Source organism: Bufo bufo, chromosome 5, assembly GCF_905171765.1.
Source record: "Bufo bufo chromosome 5, aBufBuf1.1, whole genome shotgun sequence".
NCBI lineage: Eukaryota > Metazoa > Chordata > Amphibia > Anura > Bufonidae > Bufo > Bufo bufo.
Window position 1 is genome coordinate 388939699 of NC_053393.1, and position 23263 is coordinate 388962961.

Here is a 23263-nt window from a genome sequence, read left to right on the forward strand (position 1 = left end):
GGTACCACTCATCTCCACTACAAATAGGAAAAAGAGGCTACAATTTGCACGAGCTCACCAAAATTGGACGGTTGAAGACTGGAAAAATGTTGCCTGGTCTGATGAGTCTCGATTTCTGTTGAGACATTCAAATGGTAGAGTCCGAATTTGGCGTAAACAGAATGAGAACATGTATCCATCCTCTGATGGCTACTTCCAGCAGGATAATGCACCATGTCACAAAGCTCGAATCATTTCAAATTGGTTATTTGAACATGACAATGAGTTCACTGAACTAAAATGGCCCCCACATCACCAGATCTCAACCCAATAGAGAATCTTTGGGATGTGGTGGAACGGGAGCTTCATGCCCTGGATGTGCATCCCTCAAATCTCCATCAACTGCAAGATGCTATCCTATCAATATGGGCCAACATTTCTAAAGAATGCTATCAGCACCTTGTTGAATCAATGCCACGTAGAATTAAGGCAGTTCTGAAGGCAAAAGGGGGTCCAACACCGTATTAGTATGGTGTTCCTAATAATTCTTTAGGTGAGTGTATAGCTATATCTAGCCTCTGTAAGTCATAGTCAAAAGCTAAATATAATAAAATAGACGCTAAACAACTTGAAGCCCAGCAACCTGTTTGGAGCAGATGCACTTGAAGTCATGCAATAAGGATGAAATCTGACAAGAACAGTACATCTAATTAGTGCATAATATATTTGTATCTGCTGTGAACATCAGCTCTTTGCCAGAAAGAGAGAGCTAAAGAGAGGAGGAAATATTGTCTCCTCTAGTCTAAATCCTAAAATCCATAGCAAATACCATAGTGAATGGAGCAAGTGATCTATAACAAAACTGTTTCCTACAAAAGTAAAATCTCTCTGGAAACACACATCACATAGAAGATGTTTGTTTTTACTCATTGTAATGGAGAATGGAACAATTTACTCATACTAAATATTTAGCCGAATTTATAGAACATTTAAAAAAAAAAAAAACATTGTCACATTTGATCCCCAGATGCCATCTAATATAGATAAGATCTGCACAGAAAGTTGAGTAGATTTGTAAATACACATTACATGACTTTTCTTCTACTGATCTTGTGCTACAGCTTGCGTTACAGTCCAGAGCTGCATTGATAGTTTTGCAGACTTCAGAGCCAAAATCTCCTAGCATTTCTTTCTAACTCCGCTAGGTAAGATCTACACAGAATGTTGAGCAGCCTTGTAAATCTTGAATAACCTTATAAATATATATTAACAATCTATATTATAGCATGGGCTGCATTCACTTAACTTATTTAGAACCAAAAAAAAAGAGACAACTTCCAGCTACTCTCATCCCTAACCAACTTGAAGAAGATGCTTCTTGACACACTATGTACTGTAGCATTACATTGCATTAGTTCAAATGAATGGCTCTCTGTGTAGTGAATGGACATGCCAGGGCTTTTGGAACATAGAATGGATTCCTGAGCAAGGGACCCCCCCCCCCCATAATGTTTATATGCACCAATAGGGCATATCGTACCAAGACATCTCCATGAATACAATTTTTAGACTTCAACTGGAATTCACATTTAAGGGTACTTTCACACTCGCGTTATTCTTTTCCGGTATTGAGTTCCGTCCTAGGGGCTTAATACCGGAAAAGAACTGATCTGTTGTATCTTAATGCATTCTAAATGGAGAGCGATCCGTTCAGGATGCATCAGGATGTCTACAGTTCAGTCCCTCTTACGGTATTTAGCCGGAGAACATTCCGCAGCATGCTGCAGTATTTTCTCCGTCCAAAATTCTGGAACACTTGCTGGAATGGCGGCATTATTTTCCATTGAAATGCATTAATGCCGGATCCGGCACCAAGTGTTTCGGAAAAACGAATATGGTTTCACTCTCTGCGCATGCGCAGACCTTTTTAAAATGTGAAATAAAATAAATACCGGATCCGTTTTTCCAGATGACACCAGAGAGATGGATATTGCAATGCATTTGTGAGACAGATCTGGATCCGTCTACAAATGATATCCGTTTGCATATGGATTTCCGGATCCGGCAGGCAGTTGTTCAACATCCTATTCACTAAAGAAATAAATGTAATCATTAAAACTGGAATACCACTTTAACTATTTCTCTACAAAGAAAGCATTCTATGTGCCTATGCTTTATTACACTAAACTGCTGCAATATAAATGTTTTATTGATATCTAGCCTATGTTTGACTCAGGAAATTATCCTAATCAAAGCATCAAATCAGATGGGAATATGTATTTTCCATGAGACCATAGAGAAAGAACACAATTTATTTAAGTGCTTCCAGAGCCAAGTCAATTGAAAAGCTATTCAACCGCACAAAATAGTCTTCCATAGCATGATGGTAAAGACCATGTAGTAGCATATAAACTGGCCTCTCTCTCTGTTACTTGTCAGTATTTATGAAACATGCTTAGAAAGAATTAAAGGGAAGACAACACTTCAAAGGAGGGAACACTTACCAAGGGACACAATCAATGAGCAGACACCTTGATAGGTTGTGCAGCAATGCACAATCCTTATAGTTGCCTATTTAGGAGTTCCCGTGTGGACAACGATTGTCAGCAATCTTTATTACTAATGTTGGTCCGGATAAGCACAAGTAGAGCGATATAGTCCATCCCAAAACTCGATCTTTCTTTGTCGGTAGTCATGGACTTTATTGCTCTACTTATATTTATGAAATGCAGAAGTAGGACAGTGCCCCTCTAGTGCTCTACTAAGAACAAAGCATAAAGGGGCAAAAAAAAAATTCCCCAGACCTCTTAGTTTACATCTATGAGGCTTCATACTTTGGACATCTAAGCTATGGCAATAGTATTACAGTAGTGTTGAGCAAGCATGCTCAGCAGAACACCAGTTCGGCTCAAGCATTGCTATGCTCGGCACATCGCGGAGTTCGTCCGATGGTAGAGTTAGTGTATTTAAATCTAATTTAGCCTCTTTTTCTATACAGATTGCTGTACAGTGAGTGAATCCCTCAGTGTGACTCCATATATAGCTATGGAGTGCTTGGAGACACCCCAGTGTATTTGAATCTAATTTAGCCTGTATTTCTGAAAATTTTCTGCCGGGATTCAAACTCACAACCTTCTGCATTAGAGGCAAGGCACTTAACCACTCAGCTATATTAGCTGCATTGCCAGTAACTAAAAAATAAAATTAAAATTATGATACTTCTACTGTACTGTACTTCTACTGAGACCTATACAGTAGAAGTATCATTAAATTTTTTTAGTTACTGGCTATGCAGCTATATAGTGTAATGGTTAAAGTTCTGGGCTATGATGCAGAAGCTGGGAGTTCAAATTCTGTCACAAACTTTTTCAGAAATAGAGGTTAAATTAGATTTATATATTTTATATGTTTTTTTGAGTAATTGTAAAAAATTTATGGCACAAAATAAATGTGTAATTGCTAGAAAAAAAAATTATATATATATATATATATATATATATGTAATCATACTTCTGATATATATGAGTGCATAATATGTGGGAGACTACTACTGACTACTACTACTTTAGCCATAATATATTTACATATATTATAATATATTATATATTCTAAATATATAATAATATGTGTAAATATACTAAAAACATATATATATATATATATGTTTAAATTAAGTTTAGCCTCTATTTGCACTCACAGCTTCTGCATCACAGCCCAGAACTTTACCACTACACTATATAGCTGCATAGCCAGTGATAAAAATAAATAAATAAAAGAGACTTCTACTGTATAGGTCTCAGTAGACGTACAGTACAGTAGAAGTCTCATATATATATATATATATATATATATATATATATATATATATATATATATATATATTTTTTTTTTACTAACTGACTATGCAGCTATTATAGCTGAGTGGTTAAGTGCCTTGCCTCTAATACAGGAGATCGTGAGTTTGAATCCTGGCAGAAACTTTTCTGAAATATAGGCTAAATTTGATTTAAATGCACTGGGGTGTTCCCAAGCACTGACTCCATATATGGACATAGCTATATATGGAGTAAGAGCAGGGACTCCTAAGCCAAACTAGAATCCTGATACCCTCCCCTCTTCAGAGCAGGGGGTGCCTGGTTTATTGCTCGGTTTAATGCTCGGGTTCTCCCATTGACTTCTATTGTGCTCTGGTGCTCGGTAGAGCACCCGAGCATCGCAAAGTGTTCTACTTGAGCACACAAGCACTTTGGTGCTCGATCAACACTATATTACAGCATATGGATTGAGTATTGCTTAATATTCATTCATGTTCATACTAAGGCCAGTGCCATTTTTGCATTTATCTACAGGCCTCATTAGTTTGAGACAAACTACGACACAGTGCCTGAAAAGCCCACATAAGAAGGTCCATTCCAATGGCTTGTTTTCCTTGTCCTCACCTACAAAGCACTCTACAATTTTGCACGTTCCTACACCTCTTCTGTTGACCATCCTGCTTGTGCTATATACAATCTTCTAATGGTATATGCCTGCCTTCCTCACTGATCACAACTGCCTCATTCCTGACCTACAATCTCTCTCTTTTTGCTGCACCTGTGCTCTAGAATGCACTACCTTCTACAATCAAGCAATCTTTCACTATTCATAATTTTAAACACACCTCTGTAACGTGGCTTATGGAGTCCAATAATACATTACTCTACTAATACTACCATTTATCTGCCTATCTTACTACTAATCAACATATTCAGGAAGTCTTCATTCTTAGTTCTGCAGCTGTTCTTACTCTTCACAGATAATAGCTTGGTGAATTCCTTTTTGGAAACCACTGCTATTAGTGAGAAAAGACAGCCATGTCATGCAGAGATCTTGGCTCTGGATGACTACATGTGTCTATTTATAACATTAAAATGAATGGGTGCACTAGCTGTAATATTTCATTTTTCTTGCAGAGAAATACATTTCCACCTGGATGTGGGACCCACTCATGAACATCTTTAATCACCTGGAACTGGTAATGTGAACAAATGCTGCACAGATTGGACATCCATTTTATTAAACAGGCAAGAAACATGTTGAAAATGTGTAATAATATGTTACTTATGTTGAAAAAAACTAATTAGATAGTAAAAGCTGAAAACTGCAACGTAATCCAAACATTCAAATGCAAGAATGGCAATCATACATCTATTTCCATGCTATAATAACCAGCTGAAAAACACATAGAAGCACCATCATAAAAACATTTACTTCATGAAAGCCAAAAGTCAATCTAACCATAAAAGAAAGACAGTCATAAAATAAACGTATACAATAATAAAAGATAAGATGGCAATTCATGTAGTATAGTCTATGTGCAGAGCTCACAGGACACATGGACTAAAACAGTTTGGTGTTCTTAGGTTTTCAGAGTTGCTTAAAAGAATAATTCCCATTCATTGCTGAGATCAATATCCCTTTCTGATGCCAGGGTGGCCAGCAGGAGCATACACAGATCTCATAGGGCCCATAGCAAAACATAGTATGGGCCCCTCCCCCACCCAGTTTCCCAGTGCATGTCCTTTAATCACTCCCAGGCATCACAGAACAAAAAACGCCACACCCCAGATTTCTGATGAATTTACATTTTCTTTATTTAAAGGGCATCTGTCAGCAGATTTGTACCTATGGCACTGGCTGACCTGTTACATGTGCACTTGGGAGCTGAAGGCATCCACATTACTGAGAAAAATGATGTTTATCCTGCCTGGCCCTGTCAGTTAAAGGAGAGGAGAGGGCGCAGCAGTTGCAGAGAGAGCAGAGCCTCTAGGTGTAATGCCAACGCCCCCATTGCTCCTAGAGGTTCATTTGCATATATTAAAACATCATTTTTCTTAGCAATGCGGGCACATATGAACATGCGACCAACACAGATGCCTTCAGCTATCAAGCGCATATCCAAAAGGTCGGCCAGTTTCATAGGTAAAAATCTGCTGACAGATGTTCTTTAAGCAGAAGTAATTTTAGGTTAAAAAAATTGTAGTAAAACAAAGTTGCCCTTGGCCTCACCCACTTTATCTGAATTCAACCATATTTCATATTTCAGCTTGCATTAATATTGATAAATCAACCCTATACAGCTCTAAATCACTGCTGCCCTTTCCATAATATGTTACAAAACTGGCTGCCTGCAGCCACCACTAGGGGGAGCTGAGTGCATAGGAATTTATACAGTTAGCATTGACTTCAATGGAAGATGAAATAATCTCTTTGTACTGTGGTGTCTATATGAAAATGCAGCAATTTCATGTCAGAATGACAAGAAAGAGTTCGGAGCCTGACCCTACTCTCCCCCCGTAGCAGTTGTGTGGTCTGTCACCGGTGACCGGAGTTATCTGCAGTGTTACGCTGTTTCTGTAGCTTCCATTCATTTCTAGGGGAGTTGTGGGAGCAGCATAGCACAGCTTGCTAGGCTGCTTCATAACTCAGCCCACTCTGGCTGCCAAATAAGACGGGTATTCCCTTTCCAAATACATTGCTTCACTTGAGTAAGGCTCAATTCACAGCACAATACTGTGTCCATAGCATGCAGTATGTGCCGGCACATTTTCCTGTTGTATAAACCAAACCGTTTGTCCAGTATGCTTTGGGGTTCTCCACCCTCAACTGCATTAAATACAACGTATCTGTGACAATAGCTTTGTATTACTTTTTACATCTCCAATCCTGCCAAAAGCTGAATTGAAAATGCTCTTTTTCTACTTGGACTACGCTTGTGGTTTATCTGCACTTAGTGGTCAGGTGGTATGACGTCTTTCTCACTATCATCTGAGCTACCACAATACACTACTGTCTGATATTGGGTGTTCATTTAGAGAAGGAAGCATAATGTCACTAAAATCAGTATACAATAACTAAAGCAAAGTACTAGTAACCTTACTCAACCTTCAAATAGACTCAGTTATATATTAATGTTGATGACCTGTATGAATAATAATGTACTGTATATCCCAGACATTGAGTAATGTAGAGAAGGTGGGGTGTTCTACTGCTGAAACAAAACCTCCAGATAGCAGCCAGTGACTATAAGATGTAGGAATGTAGACTGCTTTCTTGGATTTTACATGTGTCTTCCCTCCATCCTTTCCTTCCCTCCTCCATTCCTTCCCTCCACCTAAAGCATGGTCAGATCATTTGGCAACCAAAAATGCACATGCAAATATTCAAATCACACTTACCAGTCTCTGTATTCTTGGCATCACTGGGAATAAGTAATTTACGAGGCTTGTCTACCACTGTCACAAGACTGTAAAACATGAAATAAACCTTGACTTTAGTGGCTTGAGCATACAAATTATACAGATCAAGCTTTGAAAAGTACAGTTGTGCCTAAATGTAAGGCACAAGAGGCGCCTAAAACATCCTACTAGACTCACACAATGAGATTCTGAGGGACTCTTGTTGTGAGTGGAAAAATGATCATGATGTCTGAAAACAAGAACAACCATCCTACTTAGTTCTGCATTCAGTCATGCAGTCTGTCCAGTGGTCATGTTGTAGTAAGTAGGTGTCTTCCTGTACATATGTAGTAGAAATACTTCATTGACAATAGCCAGAATTCAGGTCAAGTTTGCTGTGTCAGAGCCTAGGTAAGTAAGACAAATAAGTATATATAATTTGACTGAAAACATAAAATTACTTAAGGTGGCACAGTTTTTGAACAGATTTTTGATATGTTGTAGGGAGTAGGACATATCAACAGTTTAGATCTGTGGGGGTCTGAGCGCTGGGACTCCACTGATCTTTGGAACGAGGGGAGAGAAGCGCATGCATATCATGCTTTCTCTCCTCGCTGCATGACAGGAAGGGAGATGGACTCAAGAGAAAGTCTATGGACCCGTCTTGCGCCCATCTCGTGTAACGAGGAGATAGAGTGCAAATGCATGAGCTTCTCTCCACTCATTCTAGAGATCAGTGGGAAGCTGAGCGCTCTAAGCCTTTGATATGTCCCTACAACATATCAAAAGTTTCTTGAAAGTACTATGCCACTTTAAAGAAGAACCGGTCATCTCTCCTGATATGTCTGTATTAGTCCAAATCTAGTCTGGGGATGCCAGCTGTCCAGACCCTGTAGACCTGCCACCATAGATGCACTGGAGGAGAGAAGTGTATCAGGAGCAGAGCTACTGCCAGGACCTGGTACACAAGGTCCTAATTCTAGCCAGAGTTAGGGCATTGTGTGCGGTGGGGCCTGGAAGTAGCGAGCGTATATTTTTCCTTTTGTTTGTCTGCTCTGGGGTCTGATTTATTTATGGGTCTGGTCTGGGGTTGTAATTAACTTTAAAAGACTGGACTGGGGTCTGGTTAATTTGAAGGATCTGATCTGTGTTCAAAATTAATTTTGGTGATTTGGACTGGGGAGAGAGCCTACGAGAGAGCCAGGAGTACAAGTCATCAGAGCGCTTGCCTGGTTCTTTCGTTGGCCCCATCTCCTCAAGGGAAACTACCTGCAGCACCGCAGCCAACAGTAGCACACAGTTCTTGTTTCCTGAGTACTGCTCGGTCAGCATAGAGGCCCTGAAGCAAGGTCATTTTTTTGTTTGCGGGGGCACCAGTGGACAGGGAAGTGGGCCACATGGGGCCTGAAATGGGATCGGAACTAGCTTCATAATGGAGCATTATTACTATGTGGCCTTAAGTGGTGTCTGCACAGCAGACCCATGAGAATTTTACTAGTACTACTCAGTGTAGTAGTAGTAAAATTCCTATAGGGCTGCTGTGCATGCTTCATTAAGGCCTCCACAGTAACAAACCCCCTTATTAACTCCACAATGGTCAAGTGCTATACATGCACAGCACTTGATGCTGGGCTTTAATCTTGAGCACTGTACTTGTACAGCGTAGGATTAAAGCTCCTGTTCCTGAAATCTAGCTGCCACTGACAGCCAGAGATCCTGAGGAGAAGACAGAAACGCTGGTGCTGTGCACCCTGACTTCTCCTTGGGTGCACAGCACTCAATTAGCTCTATGCAGTGAACAGAGGTAGTGGCTATGCCACTTCCTGTAGTGGACTTGGGGAGCAGAGCAGGGCTGATGGGTTTTAGCAGACCCTGATCACCTCTGCCAGTGAAAAAAGGGTCCACAGGGGTGGGTCCATAGCTGGCAGCCCATGCTATGCCATTGGCCAGATCTGTCACTTCCACTTTTCATTGTTCTGCTTCTACAAAAAAAGAAAAAAAAGAACAATGGAAATGACTGGTGTTGATGTGAATTTGCCCTTATGCATCAGATGGAAAGCTCAAAAATAATGGGAGGAATTTATTAAGACTGGGTGCACTGGGTGCAATGCAACTTTGGAAGGTCAGTGTACCAGAAAATGAAATCTCCACCAGTAAGGAACTTGCATAGATATTAGGTGAAATATGTGCCAGTTTTTTGGTTTACAAAAGGGAGAAAAGTAGAAGATTTTGCCCTAAAACTCGAACTTTCATAGAAGATTAGTAAATTCCCCTAGATGAAAACATCCAAATCCATATAGGCAAATCACTAACGGTGGTGATGGTTTGATAGCATTTATTTATCATGGTGACTATCTAACTTCACTTATAACTTTCTGTTGCGAAGACATCTGAGCCCCGATGTTTGGAAAGATGCGGGGCCACTGACATCAGTCATTTCGGAGTAGCTAAAATGTTATACTTCGACTAAACAACAAACACCTCCTGTTTGTAAGCACAGAATGCAATTACTGTAATGGATGCAGCTATCTGTGTAACCATAAAAATCTAACTCCCACATTATAGCTGTCAGGCAGCGCTCATATTGCCCCATTAATGTAAATGTCTCCAGGTATTGCTGTTCTCCTTAAAGTGACATTCCACCTTGCAGGCCCATACACAAGACAGAGACTCCACATGCCGCCGTATGTGCAGTGCCAAATGTCAGAGATATTTTCCTTAAAAGTGATGCTTTCAGAGAAAGTATCTCCTTAAAGGGGTTGTCCCACCAAAAAATATTCTACAGTTTTCAAACCAGCACCTGGATCTGAATTCTTTTGTAATTGCATATATTTAAAAATGTAGCATAGCCACTGAGTTATTCAATAAAATTTATCTGTATAGCTTTTGTTTCGTATTTCTTTGTCCTGCTCACTGAGATGGCCGCACATGCTCAGTTTTATCCTTGTACTGCCTCCTGAGCTGTGATAGGGAGAGCATGGACACGCCCACTTAGCTGCAGCAGAAAAGACACTCCCCTTAAGATGCCAGCTTGATATAAATCTAGCAGAGCAATGAATGGGGAGATCTCTGGATCCATGTGTACAGGACTGGTTCTAGCTTTGTTAGAAAGAGATTGTCATGGACTATATGATGTCTGGTTTTCATTTTTTACATTAGTCATGGGATAACCCCTCTAATACAGAATTCAATGAAGCATGCAGCAACTTTTTTTTAATGTCCAGCTCATATGAAATTAGTACAAAATCCGAGGCATAAAGTGGTACACTAGGTGTCCACAGAAGTCTATTACTACTCTATACAACAGCATTTTCTATGCAACAAGTTTTCTTTAAAGGGGTTTCACTATGGAGCTACACATTAGACCCATTAGAGAAATGAACTTTGCAGTCACAAGCATAGAAGACTTCACTTTTGCGGGAAACTCCCAGGTTAAGTTTCTTCTCCTGTAGCACGTACTGCCCCTACAACACAAATACACACAGACACACAAACCAAGCCCCCTTGGAGGTATGCTAAATGAAAATATAAGCTACAAGAACAGTACAGAATGCATACTGGTTGTATGTAGGATGAAATGCAAGTAGATAAAGTTTCAGGTAACATGTTTATAGCACCAAATTATCTTCACACTGTTCTATTACATTTCATCTAAACCACTGTAAGGTCTATGACTAACAAATGTTAACCTTCACATTGATGAGAAATATATGCATCCTAGACAGACCTCCTACACCAACCTCACCACAAAACAAAGCTTTGCATTCTGGGTAATGCTGTGCAAATCAACCATTGAAGCGTGTCTGTAAGACCTTTCAAGTTAGCATTGTAACCTCAAAAGGAAGAACACCCAATGGTATATATTCTATGCCTGTCACGGACGTTCCCACGACAGGTGGCAGGAGATCGGTGAGACTGGCAACATGTGGTTTGATCTGACAGGTTTTCCTTGTGGATCAGTAGGCGTCTGTGTTGTTTCTGGTAATGGCCACACCCCTTGCCTCAGGTGTTGCTAATGTGGTCATTTAACCTTCCTTATTTATTGTTGCTTATCCCGCAATGTTGTGCGGTTTATAGCTTCAGTTTCAATTGTGGATAGCCGGTGTGTGGATCTCGGCGGAGTTCCTGGTGCTTCCATTGCTCCTTTGAAGTTAAGTCTTTCCTTTCCCTTTTTGTATTTTGTTTGGGTTCTGTGTGTTACATTTCCCTATTGTTTGTATTAGGCCTGAAGGAGATTCCTGTTCGTCCTTCCTTTTGGAGGAACAGGTAGTCTCGCCCCTGCCATTAGTACCAGGGTCCTATAGGGCTAGATAGGACTCTAGGTATTCCTGTCTATGAACACACCTACCTCTTTGGTCTGTTCATACTGGTAGTCAGTCAGGATTTTGGTTAGGGTTTTACTAAGAGGTGTCCATCTTTCTTCCCTAGTTCTCAGGCCTGATTCCCTGTTCCACCCTTCCCTCTTATGCTCGGTGTGGTGTTTCCCTCCCACACCGAAGCGTGACAATACCAGTGATGCCTACCAGGGGGCCCAGGAACTACAAGTGGCCCTCAGAAGCTTGATGAACTGCACCAAGGAGGAGGCAAATTCGTATGGCACATCTGCCAGAATGATGATCAGGCATGAGCTGTCCTGTAGGCTAAGTGCTTTGGCTAACCATAAGGACCAGAATGGCTCCTCTGCTACCTTCTCTATTTATGGGGCACTGTGGTATCTATCTAATGTTCAATAATTTGGTCATACATCTGTATAGGTATCTAAGTATGGACTTTTTATATGGCTGCTTTGTAAAAACAAAAGATATTTTTGAAAAAATAATGAAATGGTTTCATCTGAAATCAGATGCCTGTGAACACTTTGTCACTGAATATTAATCCTTTCAGGTTCAAATCTCATACAGAAATTACTGTATGCAAAAGCTGACTTTAAAGTGAGAAGGAACTCATCCATTCAACTTACCTCAGCAACAGCTGTTCAACCAGAGGTGTAAGTGCTAATCCGTAGGTGACATAGCTACGGCTTCTAATTTGTGACGTGACAGAGGCAGCACTTGATTTTAAAAAAGAGTGTCAGTCAAAAAAGAGGAAGTGAGGACACTCGGATATTGCCACACTTTGTACAGGAAAAATAAGGTAATGCATGCAAAAATACAGCAACAATGTAATAAAATGTTATTTGAGTATATAGAAACATAGAAACATAGAAACATAGAATGTGTCGGCAGATAAGAACCATTTGGCCCATCTAGTCTGCCCAATATACTGAATACTATGGATAGCCCCCGGCCCTATCTTATATGAAGGATGGCCTTATGCCTATCCCATGCATGCTTAAACCCCTTCACTGTATTTGCAGCTACCACTTCTGCAGGAAGGCTATTCCATGCATCCACTACTCTCTCAGTAAAGTAATACTTCCTTATATTACTTTTAAACCTTTGCCCCTCTAATTTAAAACTGTGTCCTCTTGTGGTAGTTTTTCTTCTTTTAAATATGCTCTCTTCCTTTACCGAGTTGATTCCCTTTATGTATTTAAAAGTTGATTCCCTTTATGTATTTATATTGTAGTGTTACATGATATTCACTTGAGTTCAAACCTGCAAACTAAAACAACTACAGACTACACAACAAATACAGCTTCATGTATCAAAACTTATTACCGAGGAACATATGAATGAGAAAGGGGTTCAAAAAATCTAAAAACATCCAAAGGCATAATAACTTCCATATAGTTTGACTACGGTTTTGTGTATAAACAGTAAACGTTAGCACTTTAAACCTGTCATAAACTTTATGCTGTCCTTACTGAGGGTAGCATAAAGTAGTCACATATGAGCTGATTTCAGCGATGTGTCACTAATGAGCTACAATTACTGGGAACTTGCTATATAATCATCCCAGCCTGGGCCTGGGAAAGAGTCATGGCTGTGTGTGAAGAGTCATGGCCATTCATGAGCTTGTTCTCTCTCTCTGCCTACATACTGATGATTGGCAGTTTTCTCCTTAGTTTTCTCTCAGCAGGAGGGAGGGGAGAGCAGGAGAAACTTCTAGCAGCTTGAAAAATGGAGCAAAAGTGACCCACGCCTGTTTTGCATGCGCAATAAGCGCATATTACATTGCCGATTTTCGCAATCAAGAAAATTATTGAAAATTCTCGAATTCGTGAATTTATGACGAATATTCGCGAAGTATCGCAAATTCGAATATTGCCACTGCCGTTCATCACTACTGCTGTGACAACATCCTGAGGAAGTCTATTCCACAGATTCACAGTTCTTACAGTAAAGAAGCTTTGACGCTTCTGGAGACTGAACTTTTTCATCTCCAGTCAGATGCAGTGCCCCTTTGTCTTTTGAGGGCGTTTTACATGGAACAGTTTTTCACTGTATTTTTTGTATGGCCCATTTATATTTTTGTATAGGTTAATCATGTGCCCCCTTAGACGTCTCTTCTTAAGACTAAATAAATTTAATTATTTTAATTTTTCTTCAAAACTAAGACCCTCCATGTCCCTTATCAGTTTAGTCACTCTGCTCTACACTATTTCCAGCTGCAGAGCGTCCTTTTTATGGACTGGTGCCCAGAACTGAACTGCATACTCCAGATGAGGCCGTACCAACGCTTTGTAAACTGGTAATATTACATCCCTGCCCCGCGAGTCCATGCCTCGCTTAATGCATAACAATATCCTGGTGGCCTTAGAAGCAGCTGATTGACATTGTATGCTGCTATTCAATCTATGATCCTTCAGCCAGTTTTCAATCCAATTACAAACTATTAGTGTTGGTTGAGCGCCAAAGTGCTTGGGTGCTCGGGTAGAACACCTCGGGATGCTCGGGTGCTCTACAGAGCACCCGAGCACAATGGAAGTCAATGGGAGAACCAGAGCATTAAACCAGACAACCCCTGCTCTGAAGAGGGGAGGGTGTCTGGTTCACAGAAAATGGTCAGAAATTAATGGAAACACCACTGAAATGGTTTGGGAACAGCATGGGGAGGATGTCTGGATGCATCTTGGACTCCCAGGTGGCTGCTGGGAACGATGTTGTCCGAGTAGTACGCCACTTTTACAGACTGACAATACTGTAATACGCACAAAACCAAAGATAAAATCGATTTTAGAGGAAAAATTGTTAGGAAAAATTCTTTCCTGTATATATAAAGTGAAAGGGCTGCCAAAAATTACAAGGAACCGGCACTACAATACTCCCTTTATTACACATAAAAGAGGGCATCCTACGCACCCTTGAAAAATTATGATTGATAGCCTGATGGTGACCGTCAAAAACTATTGGAGCAAGGGCCTGCTGATCTGACCATCTAAAACATTAGGGGTGAGGGCCTGCTGCTGATGTGACCATCTAAAACATTAGGGGCGAGGGCCTGCTGCTGAGCTGTCCCTCTAAAACATTAGGGGCGAGTGCCTGCTGCTGATCTAACCATCTAAAACATTAGGGGCGAGGGCCTGCTGCTGATCTGACCATCTAAAACATTAGGGGTGAGGGTCTGCTGCTGAGCTGACCCTCTAAAACATTAGGGGCGAGTGCCTGCTGCTGATCTGACCATAGGAGCGAGGGGATGCTGGTGACCCTCAAAAACATTATGGGCGAGGGCCTGCTGGTGACCCTCAAAAATGTTATTGGCGAGCGCCTTCTGGTGACCTTATAAAACAATATGGGTAAGGGCCTGATAGTGACCCTCAAAAACATTATGGGCGTACATGACCACCATATATGAAGGAAGGTGCCTTCCTTCATATATGGTGGTCATGTACTCCCATTAACAAATGGTGGAAAGAGATCTTCAAATTATGCAACCAGATTTGCTCTTCAAATGTGGCCATCTCTCCATATGGGGCGCTGCTTACTCTTTTTGACAAAGAGACTTCCTTAGTTCCCTCCTACCTTTTTAAGCAACTCCTGTTAGCAGCCCGTTTACTGATCCCCAAATATTGGCTACAAACAATTGTTCCTACAATGGAACAGTGGAGGCTTAAGGTCGATCAAATGCACCGATTTGAAGATCTAGCCTCATGGGAATCAAGATCGCACCTGAAATTTATGAAAACATGGTCACCTTGGACACAATACAGGTTCCCTTCTGCCGCTATAAACCAATCATAATCCTAAGTATATAAAATCTATAGGTCATACTAAATTACCCTTGCAACCTTCAGTCCTGCTACTTCAAAAGTTTCTGGCCACGGGATTATTATTATCTATATATATATTATAACCCACCCATCCATAAAAAATGGTAGTGTCCATCCACATGGAACCATGGTTTGTTTTTTCTCTTTTCTTTTCTCTTTTCTTTTCTTTTTTCTGCCATTTGCTGATTGTGATAAACAGAATAATTAGGCTGTGTTTCCTACATTCTGAACTGTAACAGTTACATGTTTATGCTTGCACTGCCTACACCATAAATGCTCTGTATGTGCTCGGTACCATATTACACCACTGTTGGTGTTGTTCATATTGTATTTTCTTAAATTGAAAATAAAGCTTTTTAAAAAGTAAAAAAAAAAAAAAAAAAAAAAAAAAAACATTATGGGCGAGGGCCTGCTGGTGACCCTCAAAAACATTATGGTTGAGGGCCTGCTGGTGACCCTCTTAAACATTATGGGTGACGGCCATGCAACAGCGGAGGAGGAGGACGAGAAAAGGGATATTGAACCATATACCCTTTTAAGTAGTGGAAGGGGTGCATGGGAATACAGTGTATTCAATACACCCTAAAAGCCACTTTTAGAGTGCCTTTATGTTCAGCCGATTTCCTCTGGTGGAGTAGAGAAGTCAGTGAGAGTTTGTTCCACATGTCCAGCTTGGACACCCAATAGTTGTAAGGCACAGAGGGATCACTGAGGATGCTGACACGATCTGCTACGTACTACTTCACCATCTTCCAAAATGTTTCCCTCCTTGTGACACTAGGCCGCGCATCAGGTTGAGGGTTCCTGGCGGGTTGTCATAAAACTGTCCCAGGCCTTGGAGAGTGTTGCCCTGCCTCTGTTGGAACTGCTGTGTGTTCCCCTCGTATCCCCTCCTCGGTTGACCAAGAAACTACGGACTCTGTAGCCAGCATTGTCAGCTGGAAATGTTTGGAGCAATTGTTCCACAAGGACCTTCTGGTATTGCACCATTTTGCTCGTCCTCTCCACCACAGGAATGAGAGATGAGAAGTTCTCATTGTAGTGGGGGTCAAGAAGGGTGAACAACCAGTAATCGGTGTTGGCCAAAATGCGTACAACGCAAGGGTTACGCGAAAGGCAGCCTAACATAAAGTCAGCCATGTGAGCCAGAGTCCCAACAGACAAGACTTCGCTGTCGTCATCAGGAGGATGACTCTCAATCTCCTCATCCTCTTCCTCCTCTTCTATCCATCCACGCTGAACAGATGGAATTACACTTCCATGGGTACTACCCTCTGTAGCGGAGGCAACCGTCTCCTGCTCCTCCTCCTCATCATCCAATTCGCGCTGAGAAGACGAACTGAGGGTGGTCTGGCTATCACCCTGTGTACTGTCTTCCCCCATTTCCACCTCTTCCACATGCAAAACGTCCGCCTTAATTATGAGCAGCGAGCATTTGAGTAGACACAGAAGTGGGATGATTACGCTGATAATAGCGTTATCGTCACTCACCGACTGTGTTGATTCCTCAAAGTTGTGTAAAACCTCACAGAGGTCAGACATCCATGCCAACTCATCGCTTGTGAAGAGCGGAAACTGACTGGAAAGGTGACAACCATGTTGCAGCTGGTATTCCCTCTGATGCTCACAAAGCCTGGCCAACATGTGGAATGTGGAGTTCCAGCGCGTGCTCACGTCGAACAACAGTCGGTGACCTGGCAATTGCAAGCGCTGCTGCAGCGTTGTCAGACCGACGGAAACTGTCGATGACTTGCGGAAATGGGCACACACACGGCCTATCTTCACCAGTAGCTCAGGCAAATTGGGGTAGGTTTTGAGAAACCGCTAAACCACTAGGTTGAACATGTGGGCTAGGCATGGTATGTGTGTGAGCTTGCCGAGCTCCAAAGCTGCCACCAAATTACGGCAATTATCAGACACAACCATGCCTGGTTGTAGGTTGAGTGGCAAGAGCCACAGCTCTGTCTGTTCCCTTATCCCCTGCCACAGCTCTGCGGCGGTGTGCTGTTTGTCACCTAAGCAGATCAGTTTAAGCACGGCCTGTTGCCGCTTCCCCACTGCAGTGCTACACTGCTTCCAGCTACTGACTGATGTCTGACTGGTGCTGCAAGATGATGATTCAGAGGTGGAAGTGAAGGAGGAGGCGGAGGAGGAGAAGGAAGGTTGCAGCCACTAACGTAGGTGGTGGCAGAAACCCTGATGGAAGTAGGGCCCGCAATCCTGTGCCATCCCAGGGTACGACTCGCTCCCGGCCTCCACAACGTTCACCCAGTGTGCAGTCAGGGAAATGTAGCGTCCCTGGCCAAAAGCTCTTGTCCATGTTTCAGTCGTTAAGTGGACCTTCCCAATAACTGGTCAGAGCACAGGTGATGTTATGGGACACATGCTGGTGTAAGGCTGGGACTGCAAACCGTGAAAAATATTGTTGGCTGGGGACAGAGTAATGCGGGACGGCCACCCCCATCAGGCTGCGGAAAGCCTCAGTGTCCACAAGCCTAAATGGCAACATTTCCAGGGCCAACAATTTGGAAAGGTGCACATTTAGTGCTATGGCCTGTGGGTGGGTGGCTGGGTATTTGCGCTTTCATTCAAAGGGCTGGGGTATAGACATCTGTACGCTGCGCTGGGACACAGAAGTGGATGTGCTAGCTGATGGTGCTTGCGAAAGTCCAGGTGCATAGCGGGAGGCATGCGTCTTGGACAGGGGATTAGCCAGCACGTAACACATGAGAACAGGAGGTAGTAGTGTGACCCGCAGACACTGATTATGGACCCAGGCGTTCGGCTCACCTATTAGAGTGCTTTGATGCCATGTGGCGGATCATGCTGGTGCTGGTGAGGTTGCTAGTGTTAATGTCCCTGCTCATTTTGGTACGGCACAGGTTGCAAATGACAATTCTTTTATCGTCCGCACTTTCCTCAAAAAAACGCCTGACTGCTGAACACCTACCCCTTGGCAAGGGAGATTGCCGCAATGGGGTGCTCTTCCAGCCTGTTGCGGTGCTGCGGATCACTCACCCTCTGTTACTGCTGTCCTCGCTCGGCTTGCTACCTTCCCAGGTTGGGAAAGTGACTTCATCGTCCACCACCTCCTCTTCCACTTCCTCACTCTGGTTATCCTCCTGACTTGTTGACCTAATAACAACCTCAGTTATTGACACAGTTATTGACAACCGTGTCTCATCCTCATCATGAATCTCTTGAGACACTAATTGTGGTTGACTTATTGGCAACTGTGTCTCATCATCATCATCCACTTTGTGAAACACTAATTGCCCTTGCACACGGTCATCATCTTGTGACTGTAGATGCTCAACAGTTTGGGAATCAGAGCACAATATCTCCTCATGTCCCTCTTCAAGCGGGCTTGAGGTGAGGCCCAAATCAAGGAATGGCGATGAAAACAGCTCCTCGGAATATCCGAGTGTGGGATCACTTGTTTGCCAAGACTCTCCATGGTGGGAGGAAGGAGTATCAGGGTGAGGATTCTGTTGACCAGACTCTTAGCTGCTGAGACTGGACTTTGTGGAAGGCAGGGTGCTTAACTGACTGGAAGCATTATCTGCTGCAATCCAACCGACCACCTGGTCGCACTGGTCTGACTTCGAGAGTGGTGTATTGCGCCGCCCTGCAAACTGGGACATGAAGCTAGGTATCGTGGATGAGTGTGTTTCTTGTGCTCTGGCAGCAGGCACAGTTTCACCAGGATGCACAAACGTTACACAGGAGGTATAGCGCAAGTAATGTTGCTGTCACCAGCGGCTAATAAAAAATTACACTGAATGTCACTGATATTTAGGATGCACAAACATTATACAGGAGATATAGCGCAAGTAATTTCGCTGTCACCAGCGGCTAATAAAAAAATACACTGAATTAATGTCACTGATATTTAGGATGCGCAAACGTTATACAGGAGATGTAGCGCTGGTAATGTCGCAAACAATTGCGCTAAATGTCACAGATATTTAGGCTGCACAAATGTAAAATAAAAGTTGTAGCAGAGGTTGGGTAAAACCCTCAATATTTACAGACCAGTCATGCGAAAAGTCCAACCATCTCTCAGCCACAGCAACTACATCTATGTGTTCTTCTAGTACCATAGCCTCCAGCTCTCCGATTTTTCTAGCTAGACTTCTGGTATTTGTGAAAATACATTTTAAATTACTATTACCTGTAAAGTGAATATCTGGGATTTTTGGGTTACCTCGGTTGATGTTTGTATGTAACAGGTTCTTGTTACCAGCAGTTCTATTTTTCATCGGAGTACAGTTCTGCCCAGTCTTCTCACTACTTTTCTCACTAACCCCAGCCCCCACTAAATCCCCACTGTCCCCTCCTATATCCCACTCCCTATCTACACTATCTACCCCCTTATTAGTGTGACCCCCCACCTTCCCCCAGATCCTAGTTTAAAAGCTCCTCCAGCCATCTAACTATTTTTTCCCCCAGGGCAGTTGCACCCTACCCATTAAGGTGCAGTTCATCCCTACTGTAGAGCCTGTAACCGAGAAGTCGCACCAGTTCTCCAGGAACCCAAACCCTTCCTTCCTGCACCAGCTTCTGAGCCACTTATTTAACTCCCTAAGCTCCCGTTGTCTCTCTGGTGACGCTCGTGGCACTGGTAGTATTTCTGAAAACACTACCTTGGAGGTCCTGGACTTGAGCTTCTCTCCTACTTCTTAAAATCATTTTTAAGGACTTTACATCTCTCCCTGACTTTGTCATTGGTGCTCATGTGTACCATGACCGCCGGGTCTTTCCCAGCCCCACCCAACAATCTGTCAATCCGATCCGCAATATGCCGAACCCGAGCATCCAGAAGACAACACACTGTTCGGTATCCACGGTCTCGGCAACAGATGACCCTGTCTGTCCTCCTAATAATAGAGTCCCCTACCACCAGCATCTGTCTGACCTTTGCTGCACTCCTTTTCCCATCCTTCCTGCAGCGGTTATCCTCCTGGTTGCTAGGAGAAATGACCTGCTGCAGTGTTGCTGGCCCTGGGTTTTCATCCCTAATATCAGCCAAATAGGCATAATTACTACGGTGTTCCAGCTCAGGACTAGCCTCCCTGGCACTTTTCCCTCTACCCCTTCTTCCTACATTAACCCAACTGCTGACCTGATAGTCCTGATCTTGCGCTCCTCCTCCCACCTCCATTTGACTGACCCCAGTCAGTGCCTGCACAGTGAGGTCTAAGCCTCTCTCCAGTTTTACAATGCCCCTAAGTATTTCAAGCTGCTTATTTAGATCCAAGATCTGGGCTTCCAAATATGCAACATGCTTGCATCTAGTGAAAATGTATTCACCTTCGAATGGCTCTTCAAGGCATGCACATATTGCACAGGACGCACACTTAGTAGCATTGTCCATGGAGCACATGTTTAGATGGGGATGAACAGTAAAGAAGGAAAACTAAATATGAGTTAAGATTTAGACCCTGTCTGCTGTAGTTGGAGGACTAGCTAGAATCAAGCCAACAATACACAAGAAAAATCTAACAAACCTTAGTTTCTTGCTCCTTGTCTTAAACTCCGGTTCTTTAAACTCCACTTATTCAAAATCCCACTTAGTACAACAAGCCCAGTAGAGCGAGCTCAGGAAGAGTCCAGCAGTGCAATTAATAGCACTCCCCTTAACCAGGTACACAACATGAAATGCTCCGATGCTCATATTAGGGGGGCTGCCTCTGTGTGGAAATATGTGTATTTCCGGGTTCAGATCTGAACCCAGACAACCGCTTTAAGTATTTTTAGTAATTTAATTGTAATTGTAGCGTATGAGGAACACACCATCCGAATCAGCATGTCTATCTCTGTGGTATGCTACTGAGCATAGCTCCAGAGTAGACATGGACTATCTGCAATGATGTTTCCCATAAACTGTATACAGAGAAGAAGAGATCACACATTCTTATCTCTATCTTACATACACTAAGAAGCCACAGCAGCACAGAGGACATGATAGAAAAGTATTGAGTAGTGTTGCTATGTCCAGGGTGAGAAAAACACAAGAGCTCGAAGCAAGGGTCTGTGTGTGTCTGTGTCTCTCTTTCTCTCTGCAGCTACTTCCTCCTCCTCCTACCCCTTTTCTGTAGACTTTCATTGAAAGCAGCTATAACCTGATTCCTTACTGAAGCTAAGAATACTTCTTGTCTCGGCCTCTCAAGATGAGTTTTAGCAGTGAAATGAGGATGAATAATCAATGCAGGAGGCAGGTGGGAGAAGAAGAAGAGGCTGATAAGTAGAGAAAGATGCATTATTATGTGATAACGTATATTACAAAGTTTATTATCTTTGCTTCTTTTTTGTTGTTGAAATAACAGTGCCCATTCGATATTTCTAAGTCGGAAACCATCTGATCGACAGCATTTGAACATACTCAAGACAATTTGGAGAATAACAGGTTCTGCAAAGAGCTCTAGAAAACCATGAGAAATATCTAAGTAGCAGGTAATCGTGAAATTGCCCCAAAAAGAATCAGATAATTGGTAACATGAGGTGGACAATGCATTGCTAGACAAAGTCTTTCATCAGTTAGGTCACATACTCAAACTTTACAGGACTGTCTAAGGGGACTTGTCTAGGCCAGAAATACAATGCCCTTCTCATCAACAAAAATATGAGGTTGTAAGAAGAAAAAGAAGAAAATGCTTTATTTGGATGCATATGGTATGTAATCCAACAGGATGAGAACATAATTTCAATATGATATATGTAGAGAAGCCCTTAAATAAATTATGTTCCATTTTATTGACTTGGGAAATCCAGTGATCAGTTGATTGCTAAGGGTACTTTCACACTTGCGGCAGAGGATTCCGGCAGGCATGCAAACGTATTCAAACTGATCCGTATGACAAACGTATGCAAATCCTGATCCGAATGACAAATGCATTGAAATGCCGGATCCGTCTCTCCAGTGTCATACGGAAAAACGGATCCGGCATTTATTTTTTTCACATTTTTTGCGGTCTGAGCATGCGCAGACCGCAATGCCGGATCCGTTTTACTGGAACACTCGGGACCGGATCCGGCATTAATGAATTTCAATGGGAAAAAATGCTGGATACGGCATTCCGGCAAGTGTACTTTTTGGACAGAGCATGCTGCGTTATTATGTCTGTCCTGAAAAGTCAAAAAGACTGAACTGAAGACGTCCTGATGCATCCTGAACGGATTGCTCTCCATTCAGAATGCATTAGGATAAAACTGATCAGTTCTTTTCCGGTATTGAGCCCCTAGGACGGAACTCAATGCCGGAAAAGAATAACGCCAGTGTGAAAGTACCCTAAGGTGGCCTTCTAAAGAATGGAACTGTAAGGATGTTAAGACGTTACACTGGATGACATAGCAAGAGTATATACCTGGTAACAGTGGATACCTGTTTGTCCACGTCTCTTTGGTTCATTGAAATGAATATGTGTAAATGGAATAAACAGCAGAAAACAATACAATAAAAAAACTTTTACCATTCCCTCTAGGTGTTATAATCACTGATGCTCCAGCATAATGCAGACTATTAGGCACTCTATGTGTGAGAACTATTACTGTACATATAATAATGTTAGTAATACAGTTCCTCCCCTCCCGCTAGGTTATGACAAATGCTGGATCCAGTTACAACGTGTAAAACAGGAATAATCACAGGTTACTGTGACTGTTATATTCACCATTTACACTTTTGTGTTACCAGATGTAGCTGAATATGCATGCAGTACATGCTATTTTGTGTAGGTTTATTGCAAATATATTATTTTATCATAGGCCATATTCAGTTTCTTTAGACAGCCCAGCGACCAACCTACTGTAATGACAGATGGTCGAAAAAGTATAAGAAATAAAATGAGGAAAGACTACACCTATAAGATATTTTAACCAATTTAACCATTTTTACAGTCTTTCTGAAATATCC

At 42.2% G+C, this 23263-nt stretch overlaps 1 protein-coding gene across 3 annotated transcripts in view; it reads right to left on the bottom strand.

Annotated features, from left to right (window-relative positions):
• ATXN1 (ataxin 1) overlaps window positions 1-23263 on the bottom strand; it is a 322925-nt gene that overhangs the window by 163624 nt on the left and 136038 nt on the right. For all 3 annotated transcript variants that reach the window (XM_040432641.1, XM_040432638.1, XM_040432639.1), the window contains exon 3: window positions 7197-7264. The gene's annotated coding sequence lies outside the window, so the exon portion shown is untranslated. The remainder of the gene's footprint in view (window positions 1-7196; window positions 7265-23263) is intronic.